Source organism: Chiloscyllium plagiosum, unplaced genomic scaffold, assembly GCF_037043375.1.
Source record: "Chiloscyllium plagiosum isolate Xiang-an unplaced genomic scaffold, Cpla_swu_hap1 HiC_scaffold_33, whole genome shotgun sequence".
In the NCBI taxonomy this organism is placed as follows: domain Eukaryota; kingdom Metazoa; phylum Chordata; class Chondrichthyes; order Orectolobiformes; family Hemiscylliidae; genus Chiloscyllium; species Chiloscyllium plagiosum.
The window spans coordinates 1,877,122-1,892,014 of NW_028270171.1; the positions used below are offsets into that span (position 1 = coordinate 1,877,122).

Below are 14,893 nucleotides of genomic sequence, written 5' to 3' on the forward strand. Positions count from 1 at the left end.
AGTCTAAGATGTTGGGTCTGACAATGTCCTTTGTTCATTTTGGGAGAAGGTAGAAGCAGGCTGACATTAAACAAAGAACTGCAGATGCTGGAGATCCAAAACAGAAATAGAAATTACTGGCAAAACTGTTCAGGTTTGGCAGCCTCTGTAGAAAGAAAGCAGAATTAATGTTTCGAGTCCATTAGAAACAGGCTTTGTGAGCTGAGGGAACAATGAGATGGGAAGATGTGGAGGGAAGATCTCTGGAGGAGATCAGGTCAGTGACAGTTCTGGAATCAACAATCTGCTGTTCAGTGATGTAACATAGTCGAGGTGGGGATAGGGGGAACTGTCTGAGGCTTGTCGCTCAGCCTCTATAAGCTAGAGATCGACTCACCAGATGACAACAGCATCAGCTTTGTCCACAGGTTTGATAATAGTCAGGCAAAGACCTGACAGAACAGCGTGCAGAAAGTCCAGAGAGAAACAGGTTGGAGTAGGTGAGGGAAGCAGAAAAATGGAGGTAGTTGATATCAAGTTGACAATTCTCAATGAAGAGATCAAGGGCAGTTAAGAGGCCATTAGGAGGGAGTTCAGGTGGAGACAAGTATTGGAGATGGATGAAAGGGTACATGGAGAGGAGAGAGGACTCCTGCCCAAGGAAGTAGGCGCAGAGTAGAAGTAACAGTAGGTCAATTCAATGTCATGCTGTGCCCTAAATTCATTGAGATGAAGACATAGAGGGATAAAACTCAGTCCTTTACTTAGCAGTACTGAAGAAGATTTGAACCAGACTTGAGACATTAACTCTGTTTCTCTCCACAAAGGCAGCTCGTTTTGCTGAGCTCCTGTAGCATTCTGTGTTTGTTTCAGATTTCCAGCATCCACAATATAGTACTTTATGTGTGTTTTCCAACTGGATTTGGAAGATCCAGAATAAGGTCAAGGTGTTGTTTGAAGCTGAAGATGAAGAGGGAGTAAGGTTGAGTTTACATTCAGATCATGTTTGTTAATTTGTCAGAGAGAGGCCTCTCCAAGGGCATCGAAACGCAACTCCGTGAACCTCCTGGACAATAGACCGGTGACTACTAACATGGTAGCCTCTCGATCCCAACCCAGAAACATCTGGAATAGTCTGGTCAAACCAACGACTGCGTCAGAGACACCTGAAACTCCAAATGTGACTGCATCAAGTAAATTGATGATGACATTATCATCGCCAAGAACAACAGCTGAAAACCAAACCCAAAAAAATAATCGCATTGTCAGAAAAGAGGTGAGCATCTCCAGATGGCCAGGCTCCTTCCTGCTTTTCTAAACAGTCTGTCTTCATGTGAGTTACTCTGACCAGAAAGAGGGACAGGGTCACATTTAGGGACTGATGGTAGCAGGGTTTTGACACCAGAGTCCTGGGATTTGTGGGTCTCAGTAACAGAACAGTAGATACCATGATTAAGCACCGAGCAAGAAGTATGCCACAGAACATCTGAAAACTTACTTCATGAAAGGTTAGAACCCCAGCCACAAAGGAACTGTCAGTGGGAGAACGTAGGTGGGAGAGAGAAATGGTGATTGTGAGAAAGAGGTGGAGGATCTGGTTGGGAGAGGGAGTGGGTGGGACTGAGAGGGAGAGGATGAGTGGGAATGGATACGGTGTGAGTGTGGACAATTGATATCACAGGATGAAGCCTCACTACGGCTTACCAGGGCAGAGGAGCTCTTTGGTAGATTTGTGGCCTGCCCTGGTTGGAGTTGACAGATGCAGTTGGTCTTTTGTTGATGGACAAAATCCACCTGGGAGTCTGTTTTGTAGAGACTGTGGTCTTAAACAAGATGTAGTTTGTTGTTGGATAATGATGAGGTCCCAGTTACATTGATCTGATCGACATTGTTACTGAGACTGACAGTCCAGCTTAGTCATGCTGGGTGATGCTAAATGCCCACCTCAGAGTATATGGGCATCTCTTACTGCCCCAGAGGATAGTTCTGTCAGCAACATTGCTGTGGGATTCGAACCACATGTCGGCCAGACCATGTAAGGAGAGCAGATTTCCTTCTCTAAAAACATTAGTGAACCAGATGGGGATTTTTTTGACAATATGGTTAATGTTTAGACCAGATTTTAATTCCAGATGTATTTGTTGAATTTAAATGACAGTGTGGGTAACTGCACACGCGTGTTCATTAGGAAACACTCATTCCAAGTGCTGACATCATCACATAGACTTTGTGTGCTATTCCCGTACATGCCTGAGTCTGGTGGTGGGGATAGGGATATCGGACACAGGGAAATCTCCACACCCCCCCCCCCATCCCCTGGGTGAGGAGGGAAGAGGGCCCTGGGGGAGGGGCAGCAACTAGTAGATCCTGTCCCATTCTGTATCCCTCTATATTCCCCCCTGCTGCCCCCCCCCCCAGCTCTCTCACCCCACCACCCACCGACTTCCCCTCTGGACCTCTCCTAATCTCTTCCCCCTCCCACCCCCACTTTCGCTGTGTCCCTCTGAACAACAATGGCTCTGTCTTGCTGTCACACACTGCTGATGTAAAATCCAGCACTTATGGGTATGAACCCTTTCAGACTCTTCCACCGTTGTTGGAACTTCATGTCCAATTGGGCCTGTGAGTTAATAACGAGTTAATTTCCTTACAGTGTAATCCCAGTAAGGTAATCATCACCTCCCGATACATCGATGCAGACCCTGGGACACCCCTTAGCCCAGAGCAGCTGCAGGAGAAGGAAAGAACATTGCAGAAAATCAAGACCATGATCGCAAAGACCAGGTGAGGAACCTCAGAACCAGACAGGTCCTAAAGAGGCCATTCGGCCCATTGTGTAACTGCCAGCTCTTTGATAATCCCATTCCCTGCTGCTTCCCCAGAGTCCTGACCATTTATTTTCAACAATTTATCCAATTTCCTTTAGAGATTGTTATTAAATCTGTGTTTACTGTCCTTAACATGCTCTCTTTCCGATAAGGAGAGCACTTCAGGGTCCGTAATGTTGGTTTCAGCTGTCTAACTGATTGATTGTGTTGAATTATTTAGCTGTTGTCTACTCTGTTTGTTTGGACAGGTTGGAGAATATTGAGTGAGGTTCACGAGTCGGGACAATGGATAGTGAGAGAGAGAGGCTGGAATTCCTGGTCACAACGATCTGTCCCCCACAACAGGATCTTTGATAAATGTCATTGTTTCAGACTGACTGACTGCTTCTCTTGGTTTTATTGTGGTCTGGTCTCTGACGGAACATTCAATACTTTAGTCTGACCTCCAGGGGGGGACACTGATCTACACCATCGTAACCTTCCCCCATCACATTCACCCAGTGACCAATGGCATAATACCCTGTGTCTCAGCAGCCAGCCCACATCCTCAACCCCCATATTCCCCACCCCGACTCACGCCCCCACATTCCCCACTCCGACTCACTGACCCCCACTTTCCCCACTCCGACTCACCAACGCCAACATTCCCCACTCCGACTCACCGCCCCCACATTCCCCACCCTGACTCACCGACCCCCACATTCCCCACCCCGACTCATCGCCCCCACATTCCCCACTCCGACTCACCGCCCCCACATTCCCCACCGTGACTCACTGATCCCCACATTCCCTACTCTGACTCACCGCCCCCACATTCCCCACTCCGACTCACCGCCCCCACATTCCCCACCGTGACTCACTGATCCCCACATTCCCTACTCTGACTCACCGCCCCCACATTTCCCACTCCGACACCGCCCCCACATTCCCCACTCCGACACCGCCCCCACATTCCCCACCCTGACTCACCGCCCCCACATTCCCCACCCTGACTCACCGCCCCCACATTCCCCACTCCGACTCACAGACCCCCACATTCCCCACCCCGACTCACTGCCCCCACATTCCCCACCCAGACTCACTGCCCCCACATTCCCCACCCTGACTCACCGATCCACACATTCCCCATCCCGACTCACTGACCCCCACATTCCCCACCCCGACTCACTGACCCCCACCCCGACTCACCGCCTCCACATTCCCCACCCCGACTCACTGACCCCCACATTCCCCACCCCGACTCACTGACCCCCACCCCGACTCACCGCCTCCACATTCCCCACCCCGACTCACTGACCCCCACATTCCCCACCCCGACTCACTGACCCCCACATTCCCCACACTCCCCAGTACTGCCCCAGTTGTCACTCACAACTGAACAGAGTGACCTCCAGCCTTTATCTATGGTCCCAGTGAATCACTGCACTCCCCAATCAGTCCCTGTTATTGCAGAGTTCGGGGGGTGGGGCCTGTGTCCCTGTTATTCCAGGGTTCGGGGGTGGGGGCTGTGTCCCTGTTATTCCAGGGTTCGGGGGGTGGGGGCTGTGTCCCTGTTATTCCAGGGTTCGGGGGGTGGGGGCTATGTCCCTCTTATTCTGGGATTCTGCTGGGGGGGGATCTCTATTATTTCGGCGCTGAGGAGCTGTGTTCTATTCTATTCCCTGTAGCTGCTTGTGGTCCTACTCACTGCAGCGGTATCATGGATCTAGGCCTCTGGCCTTGCTGGACATGAGTACACATCAAGTAAAGGTATATTTCTGTTTAATTCCAGTCCTGCTGTAGCTGGGAACTGGGCCGCTGCAGATCGAGCCATGCAGCTGGGAGAGAGAGAGAGGGAGCGGATTATTACTCTCTCGTACAGTCTCGCCACTGAAGCCTCACAGCACAGCAAGGCCCTGGCAGGTAAAGCCAGCTGAACCAACCGCCGTATTCACCAGATCCTGTTAGCAATCCCTCCACACTCATCCCCAGCCCTTTTTTTAAACTGAAAGCAGAGCTCCCTTTACACTGTCTCCATCAAACACTCCAAAGACAGGGTTAGATACAGACTGAGGCTACCTCTACTCTGTCCCAATGACACATTCCCAGGATAAGGACAGCATGGGCTAGGATATAGAGTAAAGCTCTCTCTACTCTTGAAACTGAAAGTAAAGCCTGCTCTACACTGTCCCTATCCAACACCTCACAGGAGGTACAATACAGAGTGAGAGACAGAGTAAAGCTCCCTGTACTATTTTAAACTGAAAGTGAAACACTCAACTCTTTGAATACAGAGTAAAGCTCCCTCTACACTGTCCCCATCAGACACACCCTGATCACAGCCAGCACAGGGTTAGAAACAGAGGCAATGGCATGTAGTGGACAAATAACAAAGAACTGAGTTCATATATCGCCAGGTCAAAGAATAAACCTGAATTCGGTCTGTAACGTATGACTGAGACAGAGAATCAGGTAATTGATTCATTCAAAACAAGATCATTTGGCGCTTATCCATGCTGACTCTCTCAAGAGCATCCACACCAAACCCACCTACCACCACCACCGCACTCCCTAGTGTCGCTACAACCCCACCCCATCCCACCCCCCCACGACCCAGCACCCCACTCCCCAGTGCTGCTACAATGCTTCCCCATTCCCCCACACCCCCCCCTCAAAGTGTCACCTTTTCACGACAGCCTGGAAAGTAAAGGTGAAAGCTTTGAGTTGGACGGCAGATGATTCCAGTGTGACCTTTCTCTGAAATGGTCACAATGTCAGTGAATGTTGGAGTGTTTTTGGAATGATGCAGAAAGGTGTTGGGGTGATTTTGGGGTGATTTTGGGGCGATGTTGGGGTGCTTTTGGGGCGTGTTGGGGCGTGTTGGGGCGATGAGGTGATGGGATGATATTGGGGCCATGTTGGGATGATTTTGGGATGATATTAGTGTGATGGGATGATATTGGGTTGATGGGGCAATTTTGGGATGATGTTGGAGCAGTGTTAGGGTGATGAGGTAATGGGATGTTATTGAGGTGATGTTGGGGTGATTTTGGGATAATGTTGGGGTGATGGGATGACGCAATTTTGGGATGATTTTGCGACGACGTTGCAGCAATTTTTGGATGATGATGGGATGATTAGATTAGATTACTTAGATTAGATTACTTACAGTGTGGAAACAGGCCCTTCGGCCCAACAAGTCCACACCGACCTACGAAAGCCTAACCCACCCAGACCCATTCTCCTACATTTACCCCTTCACCTAACACTACGGGCAATTTAGCATGGCCAATTCACCTAACCTGCACATTTGTTTTTGGACTGTGGGGGAAACCGGAGCACCCGGAGGAAACCCACGCAGACACGGGGAGAATGTGCAAACTCCACACAGAGAGTTGCCTGAGGCGGGAATTGAACCCAGGTCTCTGGCGCTGTGAGGCAGCAGTGCTAACCACTGTGCCACCCACTATGTTGGGATGATGTTGGGACAACGTCGGAGCGATGGGGCAAATCCAGTTGAAAGAAGGGAGTCTTGTTATTAGCCATTGAATCTGAAATGCCCAGTGACGCATCTGATTTTCTTTCCCTTATTTGCTTTTTAGCTAAAGCTTTAGCTGAGTTCCGGAAGCAGGAGGAGAAGTCAAACAGTCCCCAGGGCACAGGACTCTCTGAGGAAACTGCGTCTCAGTCAGAACTGCAGCAAAATGGACTCACTTTCAATTTAGGACATCACAAAGAGACAATCAATCCACACTCAGGATATTATGAAGAATCAGCCAACACAAATTCAGGCCAAAATAACCAATGGGAAAGTACCAATCAGAGGCAGTGATGTGGAGGTGCTGGTGTAGCACGGGGCTGGTCAAGGCCTGAAGTCACATGACTCCAGGTTATAATCCAATGGGTCTATTTGAAATCACAAGCTTTCGGAGCACTGCCCCTTTATCAGGTGAAGTGTGATGAAGGAATAGTGCTCCGAAAGCTTGTGACTTCAAATAAATCTGTTGGACTATAACCTGGTGGCATGTGACTTCTGACCCAATCAGAGGTCAACAAGGGAAAGTGTCTCCAGTGGTCCCAGTAATCCAGGGTAAACAGTGCAGCATAAAGATCCCAAACTGGGATAATGGAAATCCGCCAGCCGCTTGGATTCACCACACGAGGTGGATGGGGCGAGTCCAGCTTCAACAACCACAATAACCTCATGGAGAGGTCAAAGGTTACACAGGTCTCAGCCTGAGCAAAGGGGATTGAGGAGAGTTAATAAACTGCCTCTGAGAATGGAACACACCAGGAGAACCATACTCCATTCATTCCCACTCTCTGACATCAACAAATTAATTGAATCACCAGGTGGGAGTCTCTGTTTGCAGACTGGGGTGATGGTGTGTCAACAAACTATCTCCATAACACAACCGATTGGAACGACACAGCCTGCTGTGATCTGAAATGATCCACTTCATTCCCTCACGGTCACCGATGGCTCAATATCATTAAAGCAGGAAGAAGAGGAGATCACTCCATCAGATCCAGATGGTCTTTGTTCACCATCATTAATAATTACTTTCAAATCTGTCACTTAGATCAAAAGGAATAGTCTGGCAATGGGGTCTCTGTATGATACTCTGTTGGTGAGATGGAGAGGGGGGAGGGGGGTGAAGAATTTTAAAGTAATAGACTGTCCACTCATGATGTTAGTTTCTGGTTCTAGAAAATTCCTTCCTTCAATGTTGACCGGGAGAGCCATTTGGTCCTCACTGTCACATGCTGAGCTCCCAGTTGAGCAATGGTCCACTACAGGGGACAGGGTCAATGCAGCACTGACCATCCTCCCCACCCCATCACTCACTGACGTTTTATCTCTGCAAGTCACTGTAGTGAGACTCTCCTTGGTCGTTAGCAGGTGGGGGGCCAGGTCTTGCCTGGTCACAACCCCAACTCCACCCCCCCCCAACACCCCTCCCTCCCCTAGCCATCCCCAATGGACCCCAAACAGTCTGTGCAAACTGCCCAGATTCAATTCAAATTAATTCACTAAACTTCATAAATTGACTAAAATGGAATTTGAGATAATCAGGAGATATTTCATTCGAGACTAACAGGAAGTGAGGAATGAACTGAATTAAAATTTGACTGAGCATTTCAAGAGAATGATCTTCATCAGAACTGGAAGAAATTAGATTGAAAGGTTTTTAAGTAAATACATGGATAGGAGAGAGGTAACTCAGTCACTAGGAAGATTTAAAATTAATAAGGAGGAGCTAATGGATACACAGAGGATATTGAGGCAAGTGAGAGTGGAAATTGTGGGCACTGGTCACAATCTTTCATTGTTCTCTGACTTGGGCGTGGTGTCAGAGAATTGCAAATGTTACACCCTTGTTCAAAAAGGTTATACGGATAATCCCAGCAATTACAGGCCAGTCAGTTTAACGCCAGTGGTGACAACCTTGTAGGAACACTTATGAGGGTTAGAATTAATAATCAGAAGGACAAATGTGGGCTATTTCCAAAGAGCCAGTATGGTTTTGATAAGTGAAAATAATGTCAAAGTGACTTGTTGGAATTATTTGAAGAGATAACAGGGAAGAGGCTAAATGAGGATGAGGCTATTAATGTAGCTGGAATTCCAAAAGATGTTTGATACAGTGGCACACAGCACCTTGAAAGGAAACTGATAGATCCTGGTATCAAAAGGTCAGTCACAATGTTGATACAACTGCGGCAGGGGGACAGGAATCAAGGAGTAATGGTTAATGGATATTTTTCAGGTTGGAGGAAGTTTTGTTGTGGAGAACTGTGAGCTGATGCATTGGTACAATGGAGACAGTGGAAAATAAAGGGTATGTTCTAAAGGGTGTGCAGGAGCAGAGACATCTGGGTGTATAGATACATAAAGGGTGACAGGACGGACAGGTTGAGAGAGCTGTTAATAATAAAGCATACAGTACTCTAGACTTCATTAGTTGGAGCACAGAGCGCAAGGGCAGAGATGTTATGATGAACTTATACAGGATACTCGTTAGACCTCAGCTGGAGCACTGTATATAGTTCTCAACAGCACACCTTTTAGGAAGGATGTGAATGCCTCAGAGAGAGTACAGATTATGTTTATGAGAATAGCTTTAAGGATGAGAAACTTCAGTCATAAGGAGAGATTGGAGAGGAGACGACTAAGTTGAGATTTCAGACAAGATTTGATAAACATGATGTCTGGACTGAAAATAGATGGGAAAAACTGTTTCAGAATGTAAAATTTAAAATGTTTTGCAGGTGAATGTTTCAGTTCTGAAATGCACAGTCTGGAAGTGCAGGTCCAAGGGAGGCTTTCAGGAGGGCATTGGTTGATGCTTGAATTAAAACCTGTGCGCAGAGTTACAGGTGGGAGATTGGCACCAAGTAAACTAGTCAAAGAACCAGTACTGACACAATGGGCAGAAGGGCCTCCTGGTGTCACATAACAATTCTGTGAGGACAGAATGAATGGGAAGATTTGTGATCGGGTGAAAAGGAGGACAGACTGAAGGACAAAGTGATGATGGTGCAAGGGGAAAGGAGATATTAATGGGACAAGAGACAGAAGGGTTGTCTAAGGCAAGTTTGAATTGTGGAGTAGAATCTTTATGGGTGGCCTCTGTGCAGGGACACTGGGGGGAGCGTTTATGGTCAGAAGTTGTGAAACTCAGGAATGAGTCTGTAAAGCTACAAATTTACAAATGAAAAGATAAGCAGAGGCCCCTCGAGTGTGTGGGGGGGAGGGGGGGGGGGGGGGTGTGGATGTGTGGATGTGTGTGTGTGTGTGTGTGGTTGTGTGTGGGTGTGGAAGGAAATGAACCAGGAAGTTGATTGTGATGCTGAAGGTGGAGATTCCAAACGGAGATGAACTGAATCAACAATTTACAATTTTTAAAAATTAGTATTTTCTTGGGTCATGAGCCTTACTGTTAAAGCTAGCTTTGATTTCCCTAATTTGTCATTTGAAAGGAGAGGTTGGAATCGATGACGACAGCTAACGTTCCAAACAGGAGACTGCACATGGCCCCTTTGCCCCCTCCAAGGAGAGAGGTCAGGCTTAGGGGGAGGGAGAGTACAGGTTTATACCCACCAATAATGGAATGGTCATCTACAAAAACCTTTCTGCTTTAAATCACTGGTTAGTGTAGACTTGGACTTTAACACATCAGACGTGTAGGTAAGGAGATACAGGTGACGGGGTGGGGGTAAATGACAGGGAGAGTTACGGAGAGGGACGGGGTGAGTGACGGGGAGGGGGGGTGAGTGACAGGGAGAGGGAGGATAAGTGACAGGGAGAGGGGGGGTGAGTGACAGGGAGAGGGGGGTGAGTGACAGGGAGAGGGAGGATAAGTGACAGGGAGAGGGGGAAGAGTGACAGGGAGGGGGGAAGAGTGACAGGGAGGGGGGAAGAGTGACAGGGAGGGGGGGGGATAAGTGACAGGGAGAGGGGGGTGAGTGACGGGGAGAGCGGTGTGAGTGACAGGGAGAGGGGGAGAGTGACATGGAAAGGGGGGAGAGTGACAGGGAAAGGGGGAGAGTGACAGGGAGGGGGAGAGTGACAGGGAGAGGGGGGAGAGTGACAGGGAGAGGGGGGAGAGTGACAGGGAGAGGGGGGAGAGTGACAGGGAGGGGGGGAGAGTGACAGGGAGGGGGGGAGAGTGACATGGAGGGGGAGAGTGACAGGGAGGGGGGGAGAGTGACAGGGAGGGGGGGAGAGTGACAGGGAGAGGGGGAGAGTGACATGGAGGGGAGAGTGACATGGAGGGGAGAGTGACAGGGAGAGGGGGGAGAGTGACATGGAGGGGGGAGAGTGACAGGGAGAGGGGGGAGAGTGACAGGGAGAGGGGGGAGAGTGACAGGGAGGGGAGAGTGACAGGGAAAGGGGGAGAGTGACATGGAGGAGGAGAGTGACAGGGAGGGGTGGAGAGTGACATGGAGGGGGAGAGTGACAGGGAGAGGGGGGAGAGTGACAGGGAGAGGGGGGAGAGTGACAGGGAGAGGGGGGAGAGTGACAGGGAGAGGGGAGAGAGTGACAGGGAGAGGGGAGAGAGTGACAGGGAGAGGGGGGAGAGTGACAGGGAGAGGGGGGAGAGTGATAGGGAGGGGAGAGTGACAGGGAAAGGGGGAGAGTGACATGGAGGGGGAGAGTGACAGGGAGGGGTGGAGAGTGACATGGAGGGGGAGAGTGACAGGGAGAGGGGGGAGAGTGACAGGGAGAGGGGGGAGAGTGACAGGGAGAGAGGGGAGAGTGACAGGGAGAGAGGGGAGAGTGACAGGGAGAGGGGGGAGAGTGACAGGGAGAAAGGGATAAGTGAAAGTGAGAGGGGGGAGAGTGACAGGGAGAGGGGGGAGAGTGACAGGGAGAGGGGGGAGAGTGACAGGGAGAGGGGGGAGAGTGACAGGGAGAGGGGGGAGAGTGACAGGGAGAAAGGGATAAGTGAAAGTGAGAGGTGGTGAGTGACAGGGAGAGGGGGGTGAGTGACGGAGAGGGGGGAGAGTGACAGGGAGAGGGGGGAGAGTGACAGGGAGAGGGGGGAGAGTGACAGGGAGAGGGGGGAGAGTGACAGGGAGAGGGGGGAGAGTGACAGGGAGAGGGGGGAGAGTGACAGGGAGGGGGGGAGAGTGACAGGGAGAGGGGGGAGAGTGACAGGGAGAGGGGGGAGAGTGACAGGGAGAGGGGGGAGAGTGACAGGGAGGGGGGGAGAGTGACAGGGAGAGGGGGGAGAGTGACAGGGAGAGGGGGGAGAGTGACAGGGAGAGGGGGGATAAGTGATGGGGAGAAAGGGATAAGTGAAAGTGAGAGGTGGTGAGTGACAGGGAGAGGGGGGGAGAGTGATGGAGAGGGGGGAGAGTGACGGAGAGGGGGGAGAGTGACAGGGAGAGGGGGGAGAGTGACAGGGAGAGGGGGGAGAGTGACAGGGAGAGGGGGGATAAGTGATGGGGAGAAAGGGATAAGTGAAAGTGAGAGGTGGTGAGTGACAGGGAGAGGGGGGGAGAGTGACAGGGAGAGGGGGGATAAGTGATGGGGAGAAAGGGATAAGTGAAAGTGAGAGGTGGTGAGTGACAGGGAGAGGGGGGGAGAGTGATGGAGAGGGGGGAGAGTGACGGAGAGGGGGGAGAGTGACGGAGAGGGGGGAGAGTGACAGGGAGAGGGGGGAGAGTGACAGGGAGAGGGGGGAGAGTGACAGGGAGAGGGGGGAGAGTGACAGGGAGAGGGGGGAGAGTGACAGGGAGAGGGGGGAGAGTGACAGGGAGAGGGGGGAGAGTGACAGGGAGAGGGGGGAGAGTGACAGGGAGAGGGGGGAGAGTGACAGGGAGAGGGGGGAGAGTGACAGGGAGAGGGGGGAGAGTGACAGGGAGAGGGGGGAGAGTGACAGGGAGAGGGGGGAGAGTGACAGGGAGAGGGGGGATAAGTGATGGGGAGAAAGGGATAAGTGAAAGTGAGAGGTGGTGAGTGACGGAGAGGGGGGGAGAGTGACGGAGAGGGGGGAGAGTGACGGAGAGGGGGGAGAGTGACAGGGAGAGGGGGGAGAGTGACAGGGAGAGGGGGGAGAGTGACAGGGAGAGGGGGGAGAGTGACAGGGAGAGGGGGGAGAGTGACAGGGAGAGGGGGGAGAGTGACAGGGAGAGGGGGGAGAGTGACAGGGAGAGGGGGGAGAGTGACAGGGAGAGGGGGGAGAGTGACAGGGAGGGGGGGAGAGTGACAGGGAGAGGGGGGAGAGTGACAGGGAGAGGGGAGAGAGTGACAGGGAGAGGGGGGATAAGTGATGGGGAGAAAGGGATAAGTGAAAGTGAGAGGTGGTGAGTGACGGAGAGGGGGGGAGAGTGACGGAGAGGGGGGAGAGTGACGGAGAGGGGGGAGAGTGACAGGGAGAGGGGGGAGAGTGACAGGGAGAGGGGGGAGAGTGACAGGGAGAGGGGGGAGAGTGACAGGGAGAGGGGGGAGAGTGACAGGGAGAGGGGGGAGAGTGACAGGGAGGGGGGGAGAGTGACAGGGAGAGGGGGGAGAGTGACAGGGAGAGGGGAGAGAGTGACAGGGAGAGGGGGGATAAGTGATGGGGAGAAAGGGATAAGTGAAAGTGAGAGGTGGTGAGTGACGGAGAGGGGTGGAGAGTGATGGAGAGGGGGGAGAGTGACAGGGAGAGGGGGGAGAGTGACAGGGAGAGGGGGGAGAGTGACAGGGAGAGGGGGGAGAGTGACAGGGAGAGGGGGGAGAGTGACAGGGAGAGGGGGGAGAGTGACAGGGAGAGGGGGGAGAGTGACAGGGAGAGGGGGGATAAGTGATGGGGAGAAAGGGATAAGTGAAAGTGAGAGGTGGTGAGTGACAGGGAGAGGGGGGGAGAGTGATGGAGAGGGGGGAGAGTGACGGAGAGGGGGGAGAGTGACAGGGAGAGGGGGGAGAGTGACAGGGAGAGGGGGGAGAGTGACAGGGAGAGGGGGGAGAGTGACAGGGAGAGGGGGGAGAGTGACAGGGAGAGGGGGGAGAGGGGGGAGAGTGACAGGGAGAGGGGGGAGAGTGACAGGGAGAGGGGGGAGAGTGACAGGGAGAGGGGGGAGAGTGACAGGGAGAGGGGGGATAAGTGATGGGGAGAAAGGGATAAGTGAAAGTGAGAGGTGGTGAGTGACAGGGAGAGGGGGGAGAGTGACAGGGAGAGGGGGGAGAGTGACAGGGAGAGGGGGGATAAGTGATGGGGAGAAAGGGATAAGTGAAAGTGAGAGGTGGTGAGTGACAGGGAGAGGGGGGGAGAGTGATGGAGAGGGGGGAGAGTGACGGAGAGGGGGGAGAGTGACAGGGAGAGGGGGGAGAGTGACAGGGAGAGGGGGGATAAGTGATGGGGAGAAAGGGATAAGTGAAAGTGAGAGGTGGTGAGTGACAGGGAGAGGGGGGGAGAGTGATGGAGAGGGGGGAAGAGTGACGGAGAGGGGGGTGAGTGACACGGAGAGGGGGAAGAGTGACAGGGAGAGGGGGAAGAGTGACAGGGAGAGGGGGGAGAGTGACAGGGAGAGGGGGGAGAGTGACAGGGAGAGGGGGGAGAGTGACAGGGAGAGGGGGGAGAGTGACAGGGAGAGGGGGGAGAGTGACGGGGAGAAAGGGATAAGTGAAAGTGAGAGGTGGTGAGTGACAGGGAGAGGGGGGAGAGTGACGGAGAGGGGGGAGAGTGACAGTGAGAGGGGGGATAAGTGACAGGGAGAAAGGGATAAGTGAACGTGAGAGGTGGTGAGTGACAGGGAGAGGGGGGAGAGTGACAGGGAGAGGGGGGAGAGTGACGTGGGGGGGGGTGAATGACAGGGAGGGGGGTAATTGGCCTCAGTGGGGGCAGTGGTTAATTGGTCGGGGAATGATTTGAAAGAATCAGTGTGTTTGGGAGGAAGAGGTGACTGTGATAGTTGGTTTCTAGGGAGCAGGGTGGCAGTGGATACATGAGAGCTGGCAGCAGAGGAAGGTGAAGATTCTGCAGAGACACTGTCGAGTAAATTCCTCAGCTGCTTCTAAAAAATACTCGGGGTTCATTTAAATGAGAGCTGCCCCCACTCTACCGGGTTAGAGGTGAATGTTCAGGTTTGTATTTACTATTATCGGTTAGAGAAACACCTCTATCACATCACACACAGTAAACGTCCTTCTGTCAGTGGTAACTTTGGATACCTCACCCTGGTACAGAGTGGAAGGAGTGAGACCAGTCTGTTCCACTGGCCAAGCCAGTCACACAGCCAGTGTAGAGAGAGGTTCCTCCTTTCATGTTGGGCTGCACCAAGTGGGTAAGGCCCATACAGTGAGAGGAAAGTGAGCTGGACTTCACCTTCTGTCCTGGAAACAGTGAAGGGCAGTTTGTGGATGTCTTCAATCCCAGCTCTCACTTTCTGTCACCTTGAGAACAGCATGATAGAAAACTCGATGAAATGAGACTGCTGTCATGTGATGGGAATGCTCACGATGCATTGTCAGAAAGGGTCCAGCCTTGGCCATTACTGACTATCTGCTTCAGGTTTCATGTGTTTGGTCTCATGGAAGTTAGAAACATTGACAATTCAGTAAAGTCTTTATAACTGTTCATTACCAATGACCCAACACAAACTCTTTCAGCATTACT

At 51.9% G+C, this 14,893-nt stretch overlaps 1 protein-coding gene and 1 pseudogene across 2 annotated transcripts in view; one reads left to right on the forward strand and one right to left on the reverse strand.

Moving 5' to 3' along the window:
* The window catches only part of LOC122547694 (pleckstrin homology domain-containing family A member 6-like), a 54,412-nt pseudogene extending 47,306 nt beyond the window's left edge, over nt 1–7,106 (forward strand). The window contains exons 7-10 of the transcript XR_015752549.1: nt 1,001–1,255; nt 2,633–2,763; nt 4,579–4,709; nt 6,389–7,106. The product of XR_015752549.1 is annotated as a pleckstrin homology domain-containing family A member 6-like (transcript). The remainder of the gene's footprint in view (nt 1–1,000; nt 1,256–2,632; nt 2,764–4,578; nt 4,710–6,388) is intronic.
* rps11 (ribosomal protein S11) overlaps nt 1–14,893 on the reverse strand; it is a 42,171-nt gene that overhangs the window by 423 nt on the left and 26,855 nt on the right. The window lies entirely within an intron of this gene.